This window comes from Haemaphysalis longicornis, unplaced genomic scaffold (assembly GCF_048455015.1).
Source record: "Haemaphysalis longicornis isolate Haplotype H1 unplaced genomic scaffold, Haemaphysalis longicornis Haplotype H1 scaffold_7, whole genome shotgun sequence".
Lineage (NCBI taxonomy): Eukaryota > Metazoa > Arthropoda > Arachnida > Ixodida > Ixodidae > Haemaphysalis > Haemaphysalis longicornis.
Genome location: NW_027526422.1, coordinates 166,291,779 through 166,305,953, shown reverse-complemented (window position 1 = coordinate 166,305,953; position 14,175 = coordinate 166,291,779).

The window sequence follows — 14,175 nt, the reverse complement described above, 5'->3', positions numbered from 1 at the left end:
GGGGACTCCGGACTACAATTTGCGCAAGTAATCCCGCAATGTTTACATATCACTTCAGTGTACCTTTAAGTAGGTTTAAAGCAGTGTATTGAACTGAAAAAAAAATACCATTTTGTTATGATTTGGTTTTGTGTCAACTCATTTCCTTGCCATTCCGTTCAGGTTAGACGAAATGACGTAGCAAACCTGTTTGCGAACCACTTTGATAAATAAATTATTGGTGAAGTGCAAAAAATTGTTTTGTAGTTTAAAGCGACAATATATATGACGTACACTGTTGTCACTCAAAATATGGCGTTCTCCCAATAGAAGTGGGGAAATCGAAAATGGGCCACGAAGAAAAATTGCAACTTTATTTTATTTAAAAGAGCTTGGCTTCACAGCACCTCACGTTGCTCTATTAAATCCACGGAAGTAGTTTTTAGCAAAAAACACGCAGGAAGTATTGAAAACTGAAATTTGTCGCAACGGTGTTGTGTTACGAGAAGGGTGATTTCGTATGGGCCAGCGCTAAAACGAAATTTTGAATTATATGAAATTGAATTAAAAAAACCCCTATTTGTCGCAGTGGCGAGAGGAGACTCGCATTAAAGGTACTAAGCCTGACAGAGGTCCTCTGCCCCCTAAAAACTGTGCCAGCAGCTTTCGAAGGTCAGCCAATATTTCACAAAACGTATATAACAGTACGCCTGCCTATATATACAATCAAACAGAAGCAATTGCTGTCGTAAAAGGCCGAATAGCAAAAAAATGAAAAAGCAAGCACAAAGAGAGTATGAGGAATGAGATATATGCACACAAAAAAGAATTACAGCTCAATGGTTTAGGATACTTTGAGTCCTTGAAAAGAAATAAAAGTGTGTTTGTCTGTATAAATATACACGCACTTATACACATTTCTACACAGAAAACAAACGCGCTCAAATGCTACCGGCAAGGTAAAGAACGCCAATATATAAAGAAGGCATCTCAACAAATATGCCACGTTTCTGTTCGTTTTGTTGCAAGTGCAGACGAAGGACGATTGTCTTTTGTCAACATTTGTCAGGTAAATGCCTCTCTTCGCTTTCCCGATCACCTATCATGCTGTTCGTCTACCGTGGCGCTCCTATGCTATAGGGTTGCTCAAGTCAATTTAAATTTATCTTGTTCGACTGCTGCAGGCTGGGTGCTCGATGCCAGCGCTGCCGTACGGCGGAGACACGCGTGAATCGAAGCGCCCTACTTCAAAGTTTATAGAACCACATTGCCCTACTCCACGTCCGTTCCAAGTGGAACGTGGAACCTATCTCGTGGAACCTTTCGTAACTGTATCCTTTTGATCTAAACTGCCTCGTTACGCTATAGTGGCGCCGGCGACAGCAGGCAACGGAGTAAACTTTTTATGCAGTGAATGCAATATTTCTTTTTCTATCGCAAAAATAAAGCATTCTTGAATTTGTCTTGAACTAACGTTGCAAACAACACTTATGTATATGATTTTTTGTCTGATATTGTCGTAATGTATTGTTCTTGTTCAGCAGTGTTGACAAGTATGAATATTTCCACCGTACTAAGACGCGCAGATGTGACTGTGGGTATGTAAACCTATCATGCACCTTGTTTCAGTTTGGCCGGGCGGCTCAATCCAGTTGCAGACAGTCATACAGGCATACCAAAATTTCGGCGTTCAAGTTCGGCATATCTCCTATTATAAATAAGTGGTAGCAACAGAGAGGTGAGCTGGGCAAATTGGTATGGCGTCATTCTGGGCAACTGCGCGAAAAAAGACGTGGACGAAGGGAACGGACGAGCGCTGTCCTGTCCGTTCCCTTCGTCCACGTCTTTTTTCGCGCTGTTGCCCAGAATGGTGCGGTGTTAATTAGCACAGGAAAAAAGTCTCATCAATGTCTGCACAGACTTGTAAGCAATAAGAAAGCAAACACACCAAAAAGTATAAGATATTCAAGTAATCATACATTATCAGCGAGCAGTAGTTGCTGAACTTGCTTCTTAAAAGATTTTTCAGAAACCGTGTCGCTTACAACTAATCCAATTTTGTTTAATATTTCGGTCGACCGAAATAAAATTTGTTGTCCGTAATTTCTTCTTTTTCTTTCTGGGTCTGGTGTGTTACGCAAAGAGAACATTTGGAGATAATGCCACCTGTAGTACGTTAGTACGTTGTAACGTTACTTTCATGTATGGTGGACAACTGCTTCAAATAATATATCCCATCAGCTCGAAGTACACCGAAGCGCTCAAAATAAGGAGCCATTCGCAGATTTGCAGGGCCACTATGTTAGCTACAGTATATGTGTAGCACCCGTTTTTGCAGAAGAGTTACTTTGGCGTTGTTTATTTTCGCTGTTTCGCCCCACCCCTGTGCGCCATAGCAGAGTTGTGAGTAGAAAAGGCGTATTATATAACTTTTGTTTCAACCAAAGCGGCAGGAAGTGTGCAATTTTAAATACACTCAAATATCGTTACTACGAAGCGCACATTAAGAAATTTCTCGAGTTTGCGAGCATTTTTAGAATCCCCGCCAGATTGCCTGTATTTTAATTGCGAAAATGTTTCATAACTACAAATTTCAGTATAGGGCATGTTTCAGAATAACGCGCGTAATTAACTTTCTCCTTTATAGTAGAAGAACATTAGCATTACAAATTCCGGTAAAGTAACAGTGCCGCAACTCTTGCGTAAAACAGAAACCACCATTTGTGTGTGTATTCCTCCAAGGGCAGTAGGTATCATCATCGTCATGTTGAGTCAATTCTTAGCGCCTCCAAAAAGCTACATGTTGCTTAATGTAGAGAAGCCTAGCCTTTCTAGCCACCTTTGCCTCTTTTCCGGTTGCTTTGGGTGTCAGCCGGTGGGCGGTCGGTGGCTCGGTCGTTTTTCACGCTATTCACGTGTGCGAGCAGGTATATCTTTGTTGTGAGTGATCTTGCTGCGAAGTTTGTGCAAGATCCAACAGCTAGAGACACACCCTCGGACGGGAAGCAGTCACCGTCTCGACGCAAAAGAAGTCGTCTGTGGGTGCCAACCACCGGCTGACACCCACAGACGACCCCTATTAAATGCGAATGCATTTCTTAGTCGGGGGTTGTCGTGCTCCGTCGGCGCGCGCCTGCATTTATCCAGCGCGAGTGCACGTGAGCGCGCGCCTCGTAGTTCTGCCTTCGTCGTCGTCGTCGTCGTAAATGCGAATGCATTTCTTAGTCGGGGGTTGTCGTGCTCCGTCAGCGTGCGCCCGCAGGTGTTATCTCTCCGCGCTCCTCCTCGCCCCTAGCAACAGCTGTGGCGCGCCTAGCATACGGAGCAGGTGGTAGCTCGGGCGGGAGTAGCGGAGGGCAAGGGGAGAGGAGGAGCGCGCTCGGGCGTGTGAGGGCGCTCGCATCGCGGAGCTCGGGCGGAGTAGCGGAGAGTGAGTGGATAGCAGGAGCGCACTCGGGCGTGCGAGGGCGCTCGCATCGCGGAGCTCGGCGGGAGAGAGAGCTCGCGCGCGGGGCGGGCGTGTTGCGCGGGTCTCTCTTTCCTCTCCGCGTACCCTCTCTCCGCTCGCTGCGCTCGGAAAATGTATATAAATGCAGTGGAGCGCACGCCTCTCTGCGTTACTGCTTGCCGCAGCGCACTCATCGGTGCACCAAATGCATTCGCATTTCCGCACGATCCCCTTCGGGGAGGGGGGGGGGGGGTTGAGCACTAGCTGATAACCGCTGTCTTCTTTCAACCCTATGTTTTAGCACTGGCTTATATCCCCAAGTTTTAGGGGTGAAGCTCCTAAAGCCATGGGTCTGTCCATCCATTGTGTCTCGTGGTACGTGACCGCCGCATGCTTTCGGAGATGTCGCAAAGTGGGCCGCGTTGCACGCGCAACAACCGGCTGCAACCGGCAGCGCAAACTCGCCACCGGGAGCGCGAGCTTGTCTGTGTTCGCCAACGGAGGCGCGAGCGCACGTGCACTGTGAGGGGGAGATCATGCAAGAGATCATGCCACGAACGCAGGCAGTCGTTCTCGGAGATCGAACGAGACGCAAGGACCTTTGCTCGTTTCCTCTCGTCTTGTTCGGGCACAAGTTCACCCTAAATAAAAGTTCTTTCTTCAAATACGCACTCAGATGTATCCAAATGAACCCTACCACGATCCGAGGAACGTGTATAGACTTAGTGTTTGCAAACGTCCCATTGCAGCCAGTACAAGAACCTCTCTCGATTCATTTCACAGATCATAAAGCCGTCGTAATGAAGGGACCTCGCAATCCAGTCATGACAACGACGAAATGAAAAGAACAAACGAAGAAACGCACACAGTCTTACGTCTTTCTTAATGATGTAATGGGCGAACTTTCACGGGAGAGTTACGGTTACCGATGATCTCCCCCTCTCGAGCTTCGCCCCACTTATCATCATTCATTCCGTGGATATGGCGTGATTTTTTTCATTACAAGAATATTTCAAATTTACGAACGATTTTGGGCGGCCACGCGTGATTCGTTATACCTAGATTTGACAGATTACCCAGGCACAATTACACAATTCGCAGCCACTGCGTGATGTGTTTAGTTCACGTGAGATTTTCCCATTATGTCTTAAAACCAGGCACCCAAGAATTTCTGTTCCACCCGCCGCGGTAGCTCATTGGACAAGCCATTGTGCTGCTGAGCCCAAGGGCTCTGGTTCGATTTCCGTCCGCAACGGGCCTCTTTTCTGATTGAAGAAAAAAGATAAAACGCCCGGATGATCGCGATTTCGACGCACGTTGAAGACCACCAAGTGGACAAAATTAATTCGGAACCTTCCGCTACGGTGCGCCTAATAACCTGTGCAGTTTCGGCGCGTTAAACATCATATTCAGCCAATTAAATCTCGAAATTTTGTTCCTTCACATGTTGAATTGTGACGCTATTATAATCAATCAGGAGTTCCTCTTGTACGTTCTAGTTACGTGGTGTAATCAGGCCAATGCTACTTTTTTGTAGTTTCTGTTCTATTATTGCGCGCCTAGAGGCAGTGGCGCTTGGGAAACACTCCTGCTCTCATTTTTTTCTTTCCTCTTCTCTCCGGTGCGACTGGGGGCGCGCATGCGCGATAACGGTCACCGGCGCAGTTGCTGTTTCCGCACGGCGAGCAGCGAGGCCGACGCGCGTCTCATGTAGTGGGCGATTTCTCGTATGTGCTCCCTCGGACATTACGGTGCTGCAAAAGGGACGCCAAGAACACCAGGATGAATAGTAACGCGAAGGTTCTTTGAGTGCTGTTAGCAAAAGGTGAGAACGTCGTTCGTATGCCGTGCGTGAAGCTGAGCTGAAGGATATGACTTGTGTCGTGCGTGTGCGGTGCTTGAAGACAGACAACCTTGTCTGTGTTGTATTCGTCATCGGTGTTTCTCGCCGCACGTCGCGTTCGCGCACGTAGCGTGAATAAACTGTTCAAGTGATATTTGAGCTGGCGTCGTTACTGCTCAAGCGGCGTGGCTTCGTGCCGTCGGAGCGAGGGGCAGCGGGGTGGCGGCGGCGGTTGCCGGGTGGGAATGGGGGGGACACGGGGAGGGGGGAAGGAATCCAACCGGCATGAGAGGGGAGAGTGTTACCTCTCCCCCACGCAAGCTGCGCGCCGTCGCATTGTTGCCATGGCAATTATAACGCCTTCAAGGCGAACATGGCGGTGGCGTTGCTAGGGCAACAACAACGCAGTAATGTTTCCCCAGGCTCACCAGTGGAGAAAACGCCGCATGAGTCGCAATTAGCCCGGACTGTGGGTTGAAGGCTAAGAGTGCGCCTCCTGGTGTAAATACTATGTAGGCGGTCTTCTTTACGCTTAACTCCAGTTTATTCCGCAATACCCATTTGGACGTATTGTTTATGTATTCTTTAACCTTCGACTGCAGTTCAGTTATATCAAAAGAAGAAAAGAAAACATTTTTATCATCTACATACATGACGAGTGTTGTGGAAGTAGAGGAGGAAGAAGGGGTGCGCACACTATCATCATTAGTAAATAAAAGAAGGTGGGAATGCGTTTCCAGTTCTGCCCTACCCTGGCGTCCTGATTTCTTGCGGTTCACAACAACTTTGGTGCCGAAATCACCCGTCTTCAACCACCCGGCATGGTCCGGACGAGCCATCGGACCTGAAAGACGACAATGGACCGTTTGAAGCCCAAGCGAACGGCACGGCAGGCCCTTCTGATGAAACTGGTGAACGAAGCCGAGGCTGCGCTCTAATCTACGTCTCCAGACTTGGTGAGCTTGCAGTCTGTGCTATAGCGCTTGACGACTTGCGAGGCCGAGATGGAACCTTTGATACCTACCGAATTACTGGAAGCTGAGCTAGAGGCTGTGCTACAGTACGAAGATAAGGCGCTTAACGCGATATCAAGCCTCAAAACAGTCATAGAATGTCTAAAGAGCCCGACTGCGTCAGCTGCCGCATCTGCGACTTTGATTGACGGCTCGTCACGGGAGCGCTTCAGTCATTTAGCCGTTAAACAGGACCCAGGCTTCCGCAATTGGAAATAAGGCCATTTCTCGGTGACATGAGCAAGTGGCTGCCGTTTTGTGAGCAGTTTGAGGCAACTATCGACAAGAACCCAACATTGAGTGTAACGGAAAAATTTCACTACCTCAAGAATTACCTTTCCGGAGAGGCCGCATCGGCAATTGCCAACTTAGAGACAACCGAAGCATGCTATAAAGATGCCATCGAGATGCTTCGCTCTAGGTTTGGAGATCCGTCCCGCATAGAACAGGAACATCTCTACCGTCTGCGATTCCAAACTGCTGTTCGGTCTTCCTCCAACGTGACTGGGTTACGCCGACTCTACGATACCCTCCAGAGCCACGTTCGAGGTTTTACGGCATTGAAAGTGCCCACTTCATCATACGCCTCGATGGTTATGGACATACTGCTTCGGAGTCTTCCTCCCGACATTGTTGTTCAGTACCATCGACGTTGTGCTGAAACTTCAACATCGATTTCTGGGAAGCGTGCTCAAACAGCTGATACGAGACTGGAAGATCTCATAGAATTCATTCGTATCGAGGTTGCAAGCCATGATAAATCACAACCAGTGCTTGACAAAGCGTCAAGAAACTTCGACAAGACGTATGGATGGCGCAAACAGGACCTCACAAGCCACGTTCTCCGACAGTTGCTGTCTTTCACAACGCATGAAAGCCACCACCGAAAGAAAGTCCTTGCCTTTTCTGCAAGAACAGACATGTGACAGAGGAATGTACGGCCAAGCTGACGAGTACTGACAAATAAGAGATTCTTCGCATGGACGCACGCTGTACTCGCTGCACAGCCAAAGGGCATCGCTCAAGAGAATGCCGGAGACGTATGGAGTGCTCACACTGCAAACGAAGACACGCGACGTCTCTCTGCATGCAGCAAGGTAATAACTCTGTACAGCCGAAGACTAACGCCAAAAATGCGGACTACACATCCGCAGAGACAAGCCAAAACATGAAAGAGGGTCCCACTGTACTACTTCAGACCATACGTGTATGGGCTGTTTCCGACCAAAGCAGGATGTTTTTGCGTGCTGCCGTTGACGGGGGCAGTCAGAGAAGCTTTCTTCGGGAAGATATATCCAAGAAGCTGAAACGTCCGGTTGTCGGAGAGGTAAACTTGGCCATGAACACGTTCGGCAACACTCGGAGAACCAGAAGTCGAAAATATCGTATATTTCGACTCAAGCTACAAAGCCAATTCGACAGCGGTGAATGTGCCTTGGACGCCGTAGAAATTCCAGAAATATGCCAAGACATCTACTCCCATGTAGCTGATATCCCATTATTCAAGAAATTAAAAAAAAAACATGCAGAGACATCGCGGACAGTGACAAATTTGGGTGGAGTGTTGGAGACAACAGTATCGGACTGCTTATTGGCGCGGATCAGGTGTGGGTAATTATGACTCCAGAAGTGACCACAGATGCCGAGTCAAGCCTTGTTGCCATCAGCACAGTGTTTGGATGGACATTTCAAGGTCCGACGCAACACAACATGCCCTACACGCCCGCATGCTTGGTTAGTGTTTTGCGCAGCTATGCGGCAACGGCAGACCATGAAGTCCCTGAAGACAAGTTTTGACGTAAGTTCTGGGAACTTGAAGCCATGGGAATACTGGGAGACGACCAAGAACGCCATGCAAGCACAGTATTGGTGGATTTTCAGCTTACTTTTTCCAAAGTCGATGGGCGATATGAAGTGGCCTTACCTTGAAAGTTTGATCCGAAGGAATTCCTTGAAGACAACCGATCCGAATCCCTGCGACGCTTGAATTTTCTAGTAAGACGACTCTTGAAGAAAAAAAATTTGCTAGCAAGATATGACAAGGCTATACGGCAGCATCTGGTCGACGGGCATGCTGAAGTAGTGCCAAAGCGTGATACGTGCGAAGACAGGCCGCTATACTACATGCCTCATATGGATGTTCTCAAAGAAGACCGCGTTACCAGAAAAGTTCGAGTGGTCTTTGATGCCTCTTCGTCCCGACTACCCACCCTTTCCACGAATGACGGCTTAGACAAGGGCGTGAATTTGAATCCGGACATTCGGAACTTTTACTGAGGTTCAGACGACACACATTCAGATTTATCGCCGATGTCCAGGAAGCTTTCCTGGAAATCAGAATACAAGAAAAGGACCGGGACGCTTTACGGTTCTTTTGGTATTTGAGCGTACCGACAGGAATTCCTTTAAATCGCCTAGAAGAGTGGCGCATGACCCGAGTTGCGTTTAGAGCAACATCGAGCCCCTTCATGCTCTCCGCAATGATTCGACGCCCCCTCAGTCAAGTTTCGGAAGACAACAAAGAAACAGCAGAACTCTAAAAATCATCTTTATATGTTGATCATTTGTTGACCGGAGCCGAAAGCGAAGAGGAGGCTATACGCATCTATAAACAGAGTAACGAGATCATAGAAGATGGAGGTATGCTACTTAAGAAGTGGTCAACTTATTACTGTCAAATTCTAATTTTATTTGACAGCAACGAGAAACAAATGGCCGCACTGAGCAAAGAGGAACCAGTCCTGCCATCGAATGATAGAAAGGTTTTCGGCATTGCCTGAGATGACGACGATGCACTTCATGTCAGCATGAAATCAAAAATACCTTTGTTTAACAAAACACCAGCAACAAAGCGGATTGTGCTACAAGCAATCGCAGGAATTTTCGACTCGCCCGGTGTGATATGCCCCCTCGTCGTCAAGGGCAAAATGCTGTTTCAGCGACTCTGGACAGAAAAGATCCGTTAGGATTTGCCTCTTCCTCCGCACATGCAGGGAGAATGGTCGAATTGGTCGAACAATGTCGGCAAGCTAGAAGACATCAGAATTCCCCGCTACCTGTTTTATGAGCATGAGAAACCACTTGGAAACTTGGAGGTACACGTATTTTGTGATGCGAGTCCTCAAGCCTATGGCGCCGTGATGTTCCTTCATTTTTTGAGCAACACCACATCAGCAGAGACTACGTTCTTTTTTTCGAAGTCGAGAGTAGCACCAATCCGAATGTTGACAGTGCCCAAACTCGAACTTATGGGAACTCTCGTAGCCGCAAGCATGGGTGAATACCTGAACAGGAAGGTCTTCTATGGCACCACAACCATTTTGGTACTGGACGGATTCGTCAATCTCCTTGGGATGATTAACTGTTAACAAAAGGCTGGAACCATTTGTCGCTAACCGAATCTCCGAAATTCGTCGGATGATTGATCCCTCTCAAAGGAGACACTGTACTGGATCAAATAACCCCGTCGATCTAATAACGCGAGATTGTTCGGCTGAAGAGCTACTCGGAAACCAACTGTGGTGGAAAGGTCCTGACTGGCCGAGATTGACCCCGAATGCATGGCCTGAGAATATTCTCAGCGTTCACACCGACTATTCTATGCCAAACACTGTACACGTCGTACTCACCGGTTGCACACGAAGCATCGAAGCCGACGTCGTAGATATTCACAAATTCAGCGACTTCCATAAGCCGATCAGAGTAATGGCATGGGTATTACGGTTCTGTTTCAAGACACTTGAGCGTCCCAAGGGTCCGCTCACTACACGAGAACTCCAGCCAGCGGAGCAGTTTCTGATAAAACAAGAGCAAGAGAAACACTACAAGCAAGAACTCGCCGATTTAAAAACATCGAGGATTTGCAAAACTTCGCCTATCATGACGCTTCAACCATTCACTGACGACTACGGCCTGGTGCGCGCACGAAGCCACCTGTCTAATTTTCAAGTCACCGAAGAAACTAAACACCCGGTGATGTTACCTAACAAGAGCAATTTGATGGACCTAATAATTACCGCTACTCACCGTAGACTCCTGCACAGCGGGGTCAGACGTCTTGATAGACCTTGGTGAACGATTCTGGGTACGAAAGGCCCGTAAGCGCATCAAAACCATCATTTATAAATGCCCAACTTGTCGAAAATACAAGGCGAACCCAGGTTCTGCTTCTGCACCACTGGTTTCAGCTGACAGACTTCGGAAGTGAAGTCCGCTTGACGTCGTCGGCATTGACTTTGCTGGACCACTGCTGGTTAAAGACAGAGTGACAAAGACTTATATTCTTTTGGTAACTTGTGCCGTGACGAGAGCCATACACTTGGAGAAAGTTTCCAGTCCTTAAGACAGACTCGTTCATCTTGGCATTCAGAAATATAGCGCGAAGAGGAGTGCCCAGTACCGTCTACTCCAACAATGGCAATACTTTTAGACGCGCCAACCGAGAGCTTCGATCACTCTTCCGAGTTTGAGCTTCCCCGGGAATTCAAGACTTCTGCACTAAACAGGCGATAACTTGGAAGTTCAACGCAGAAGCTGCACCCTGGTAGAGAGGTTTTTGGGAGAGACTTGTTGGCAGCGTGAAGCGAGCTCTGCGACCTGTTGGAGATTGGAGACGTCGTCCTTATAGAAGGAAAAGGCCCAAGAGGATTGTGGAAAACGGGAGTAATGGAACAGACATTTCCTGGGCGTGACAACGCAGTTCGTGCATGCAAAGTTTGACTTTCGGCGGGACAGTTCTTGACGCGTCCTGTTAAAAGATTGTATCCCCTGGCAATCGTCAAGAGCCCGGGGGAGATGTTGTGGAAGTAGAGGAGGAAGAAGGGGCGGGTACACTATCATCATTATAAACAAAAAGAGGTAGAAGTGCGTTTCCAGCTCTGTTCTACCCTGGCGTCCTGGCTTCTTGCGGTTCACAACAACGATTTCAGATGGTACTGATATACCTATAATATTGGCGTAAAGTAGAAACCGCATAGGTCCTAATTTATACTCTTGGGGTATACCTCGATCAATGTCCAATAACGAAGACGACGCTGTCCCTGGTATCACAAACCGTTTTCTATTATATAAATAACTTTGGACAAGTCTATTTGCGATGCACCGTATTCCATAATATTTTAGCTTCGGAAGTAAAATTTTATAGTCAATGAATCCGACGGGTTTTTTTAAGTCGAGAAAATACAATTCTATTACCTTACTATTCTAGGTTCTTAATAATTTTGTCTTTAATGCTTACAAGCGCCTGTTTCGTAGATTTGTTTTTTCACCACTTGCACTAAGTCTCCGCGATAATGTTGAGATTGTTCGAAAATATTGGGAGCCTCTCAGAAATCATTGCAGAAGGAATTTTAGAAAACAGACAATATCGATGTTGGCCGATAGTCTAGATATTGTGTTATGCTCCATTTTTGTCAATGGGTGTCATACGTGTAAGCTCCAGTTGGTCGGGGAAGATTCCAGTAGAAATGGTAAGGTTGATCATTTGTGCCAGCACATGAATGATTTATTTGCCACATATCTAAGGGACGGACCCCCAATTTTTGACGCGTATATGTTTTTTAGCTCATATGAAAGCCAGAATTTCATATAGCACACTGACCACAAGCAACTTTTAAACAAATATGCAGAAATAATTTTAATTTGGCTCCAAACGTTCTGAAATCGGAAGGGTGGCGGTTCGTATACTGCACAAACTTCACACCACATTGTGTGTCCCGGTCACGTGACCTAGAAACCTAGGAGCTACTACAACTGCTCAAACGTTTATTCGTTTTTTGATAACCTTTTACCCTCAGTATTTGTATAAGTTTTAATTGTATATGTATTTTTAAATATTATTTTTAAAATTTTTAAGGCACGCCGGCCGCCGCGTCTGGCTTGCTCTCTGTGTGCCTAACTGAGCCTCCATGCCGATAATCAACGGAAACGTTCAGTAAACAGACCCTTGGAAGAAGATTTGATGATTCTGCCTGAGTCAGGGGTGTTTTTCGTAGCGAAATATTCGATTTCAGTTTCCAAGTACGCAGACAGCAGCTTAAAACAACGGACGCGCCTGAGAAGAATCGAAGTGCCGACCTCCGCAACGTGAAACCAGATTCTACCTATCGTCCGTTCCAACTGATGGCGGCTTCTTGCAAATTTGACTAAAATATACTATTTAGTGTAAAAAACGCAGAAAGAAATAAGGAAGTCAGAGATTCACACTTTTTTTAGCTGGGGACGAGTTTTTAAACACCGCCTTTCGTCTCGCATACAAACAAACGTATGTTGCCGCGCTACTGCATGTCATGGTTGCCAGCATTATTTTTTGGAGGAAATGACTCGTAGATCGAAAAATTTTGATTTAGAAAGTTTTATGACGTTATCAGCGAAATCGCGTCTCGTCAAGCTACTTTAAGGAATACCCTTTCAGTTGGCATAGACAACATAAACTCGACAAAAATTGGTTGTCTGTCCCTTTAAATGGCTGGTTTAACGTCCTCACATGCTAACTCCTACAGGAAAATCGTTCTTCAGTTGACTTATCAGAGCGCATACCTCTGCGATATCGATGATCTGAAGACAGACTGTATTTTCCATTTGCGCACCGTGTGTGGTGATCGGCCAGCCTGCGCGCCCGCAGGCACAAATTGTTCTCTCATCAGCGCGAGTTTCATTTGATCAACATTCATATGTTGAAATCGTTCGTCTGTGTGTTTTTTATTTCCTTAACGTCCTCCCAGATCTTCCCGGGGATCCAGTTAACTGCGTATTATAATCCAAGGGATGCGATCAAGCGGAAGGAAAGGGCTCACTAGCATCGTCCACTTATGTGTATCAGCAATATTTCATGTCGACGGTCGCCAATTGCATAGAGAAGATTCTTTGATGTTGAAGAAAAGTTGCCGCAAAGTGGCGGGGCTGTCGTCTCTACTTCAAATGTTTTGTTTGGTAACTACACTATTCGTTCATAGTTTGGGTTATAGCGGGTATCATTATAATGGGGATAACGGAGTCATTCTAAGGACCAAAATGGTATTTCGTCTTCATGGCCCTCTAAAGAGAACTTTAAAGAGTTAGGCCAGACGTAAGAAAAACAGATGTTATAGTGAGAATTTAACAGCCTTTAAGCATTGTAAGAGAGACTACATAAAGGTACCGCGAAAGGAAAATGACCGTGCGATATATTTTATGTCAGCTCCTTTCCTTGCTGAAATCGCAATCATCTCTATGAAATTTCCCTAATGGCACCGATTAAGCAACAGGAGTTAGGCCTGTCTACCGGCTATCGTGCCCTGCGTTATTAGCCGTGGACATTGCAAGTAGCAGCGGTATTCTTCTTATCCAGTTGTGGCATGAAAACCGACGCTCACGACACCCATGTAAATGACACCCACAACAAACCATGCGGCGTCACATGGAATCACATCCGTAGAATATGCTCACTGCTACCACCCATCAAGCTCTTCGCCTTCTTGCTTCACGCCTCTCTTGATAAATTGAACAGAGGTTTAACCAATGCAACTCAAATTTCCCACCTTCGCAGTGCTCGCACGCACCCGCCTGAACAGCGCAAGCAGTAGTTCTCTCTATTTTTGCTTGCTTTCATGTAGCACGTGCCGGCACCTTGCTGCTCAGTTTGGAACGCGACATTTATGGCGGCGTCTTTTAGGGTTTTTTGAAGGGTGAGAATGAGGGCGACACCGAGTCATCGGCGTCATCTCTCTCTCACTGATTTACCTCACTCGTGTTTCAAGCGTCGCCGCCAAAGAGCGCCCTCCCCCTACCCAGACGCTGATTCCAAACAACCGTCTGCCTCCTCCTATACATATGGGCGTGCGTTAGTCGGCAAGACGACGGGCACTCGCGTGCTTAGGTTTGATCCCTGGCGGTGCCAGCAGTTTGTTTGTGTT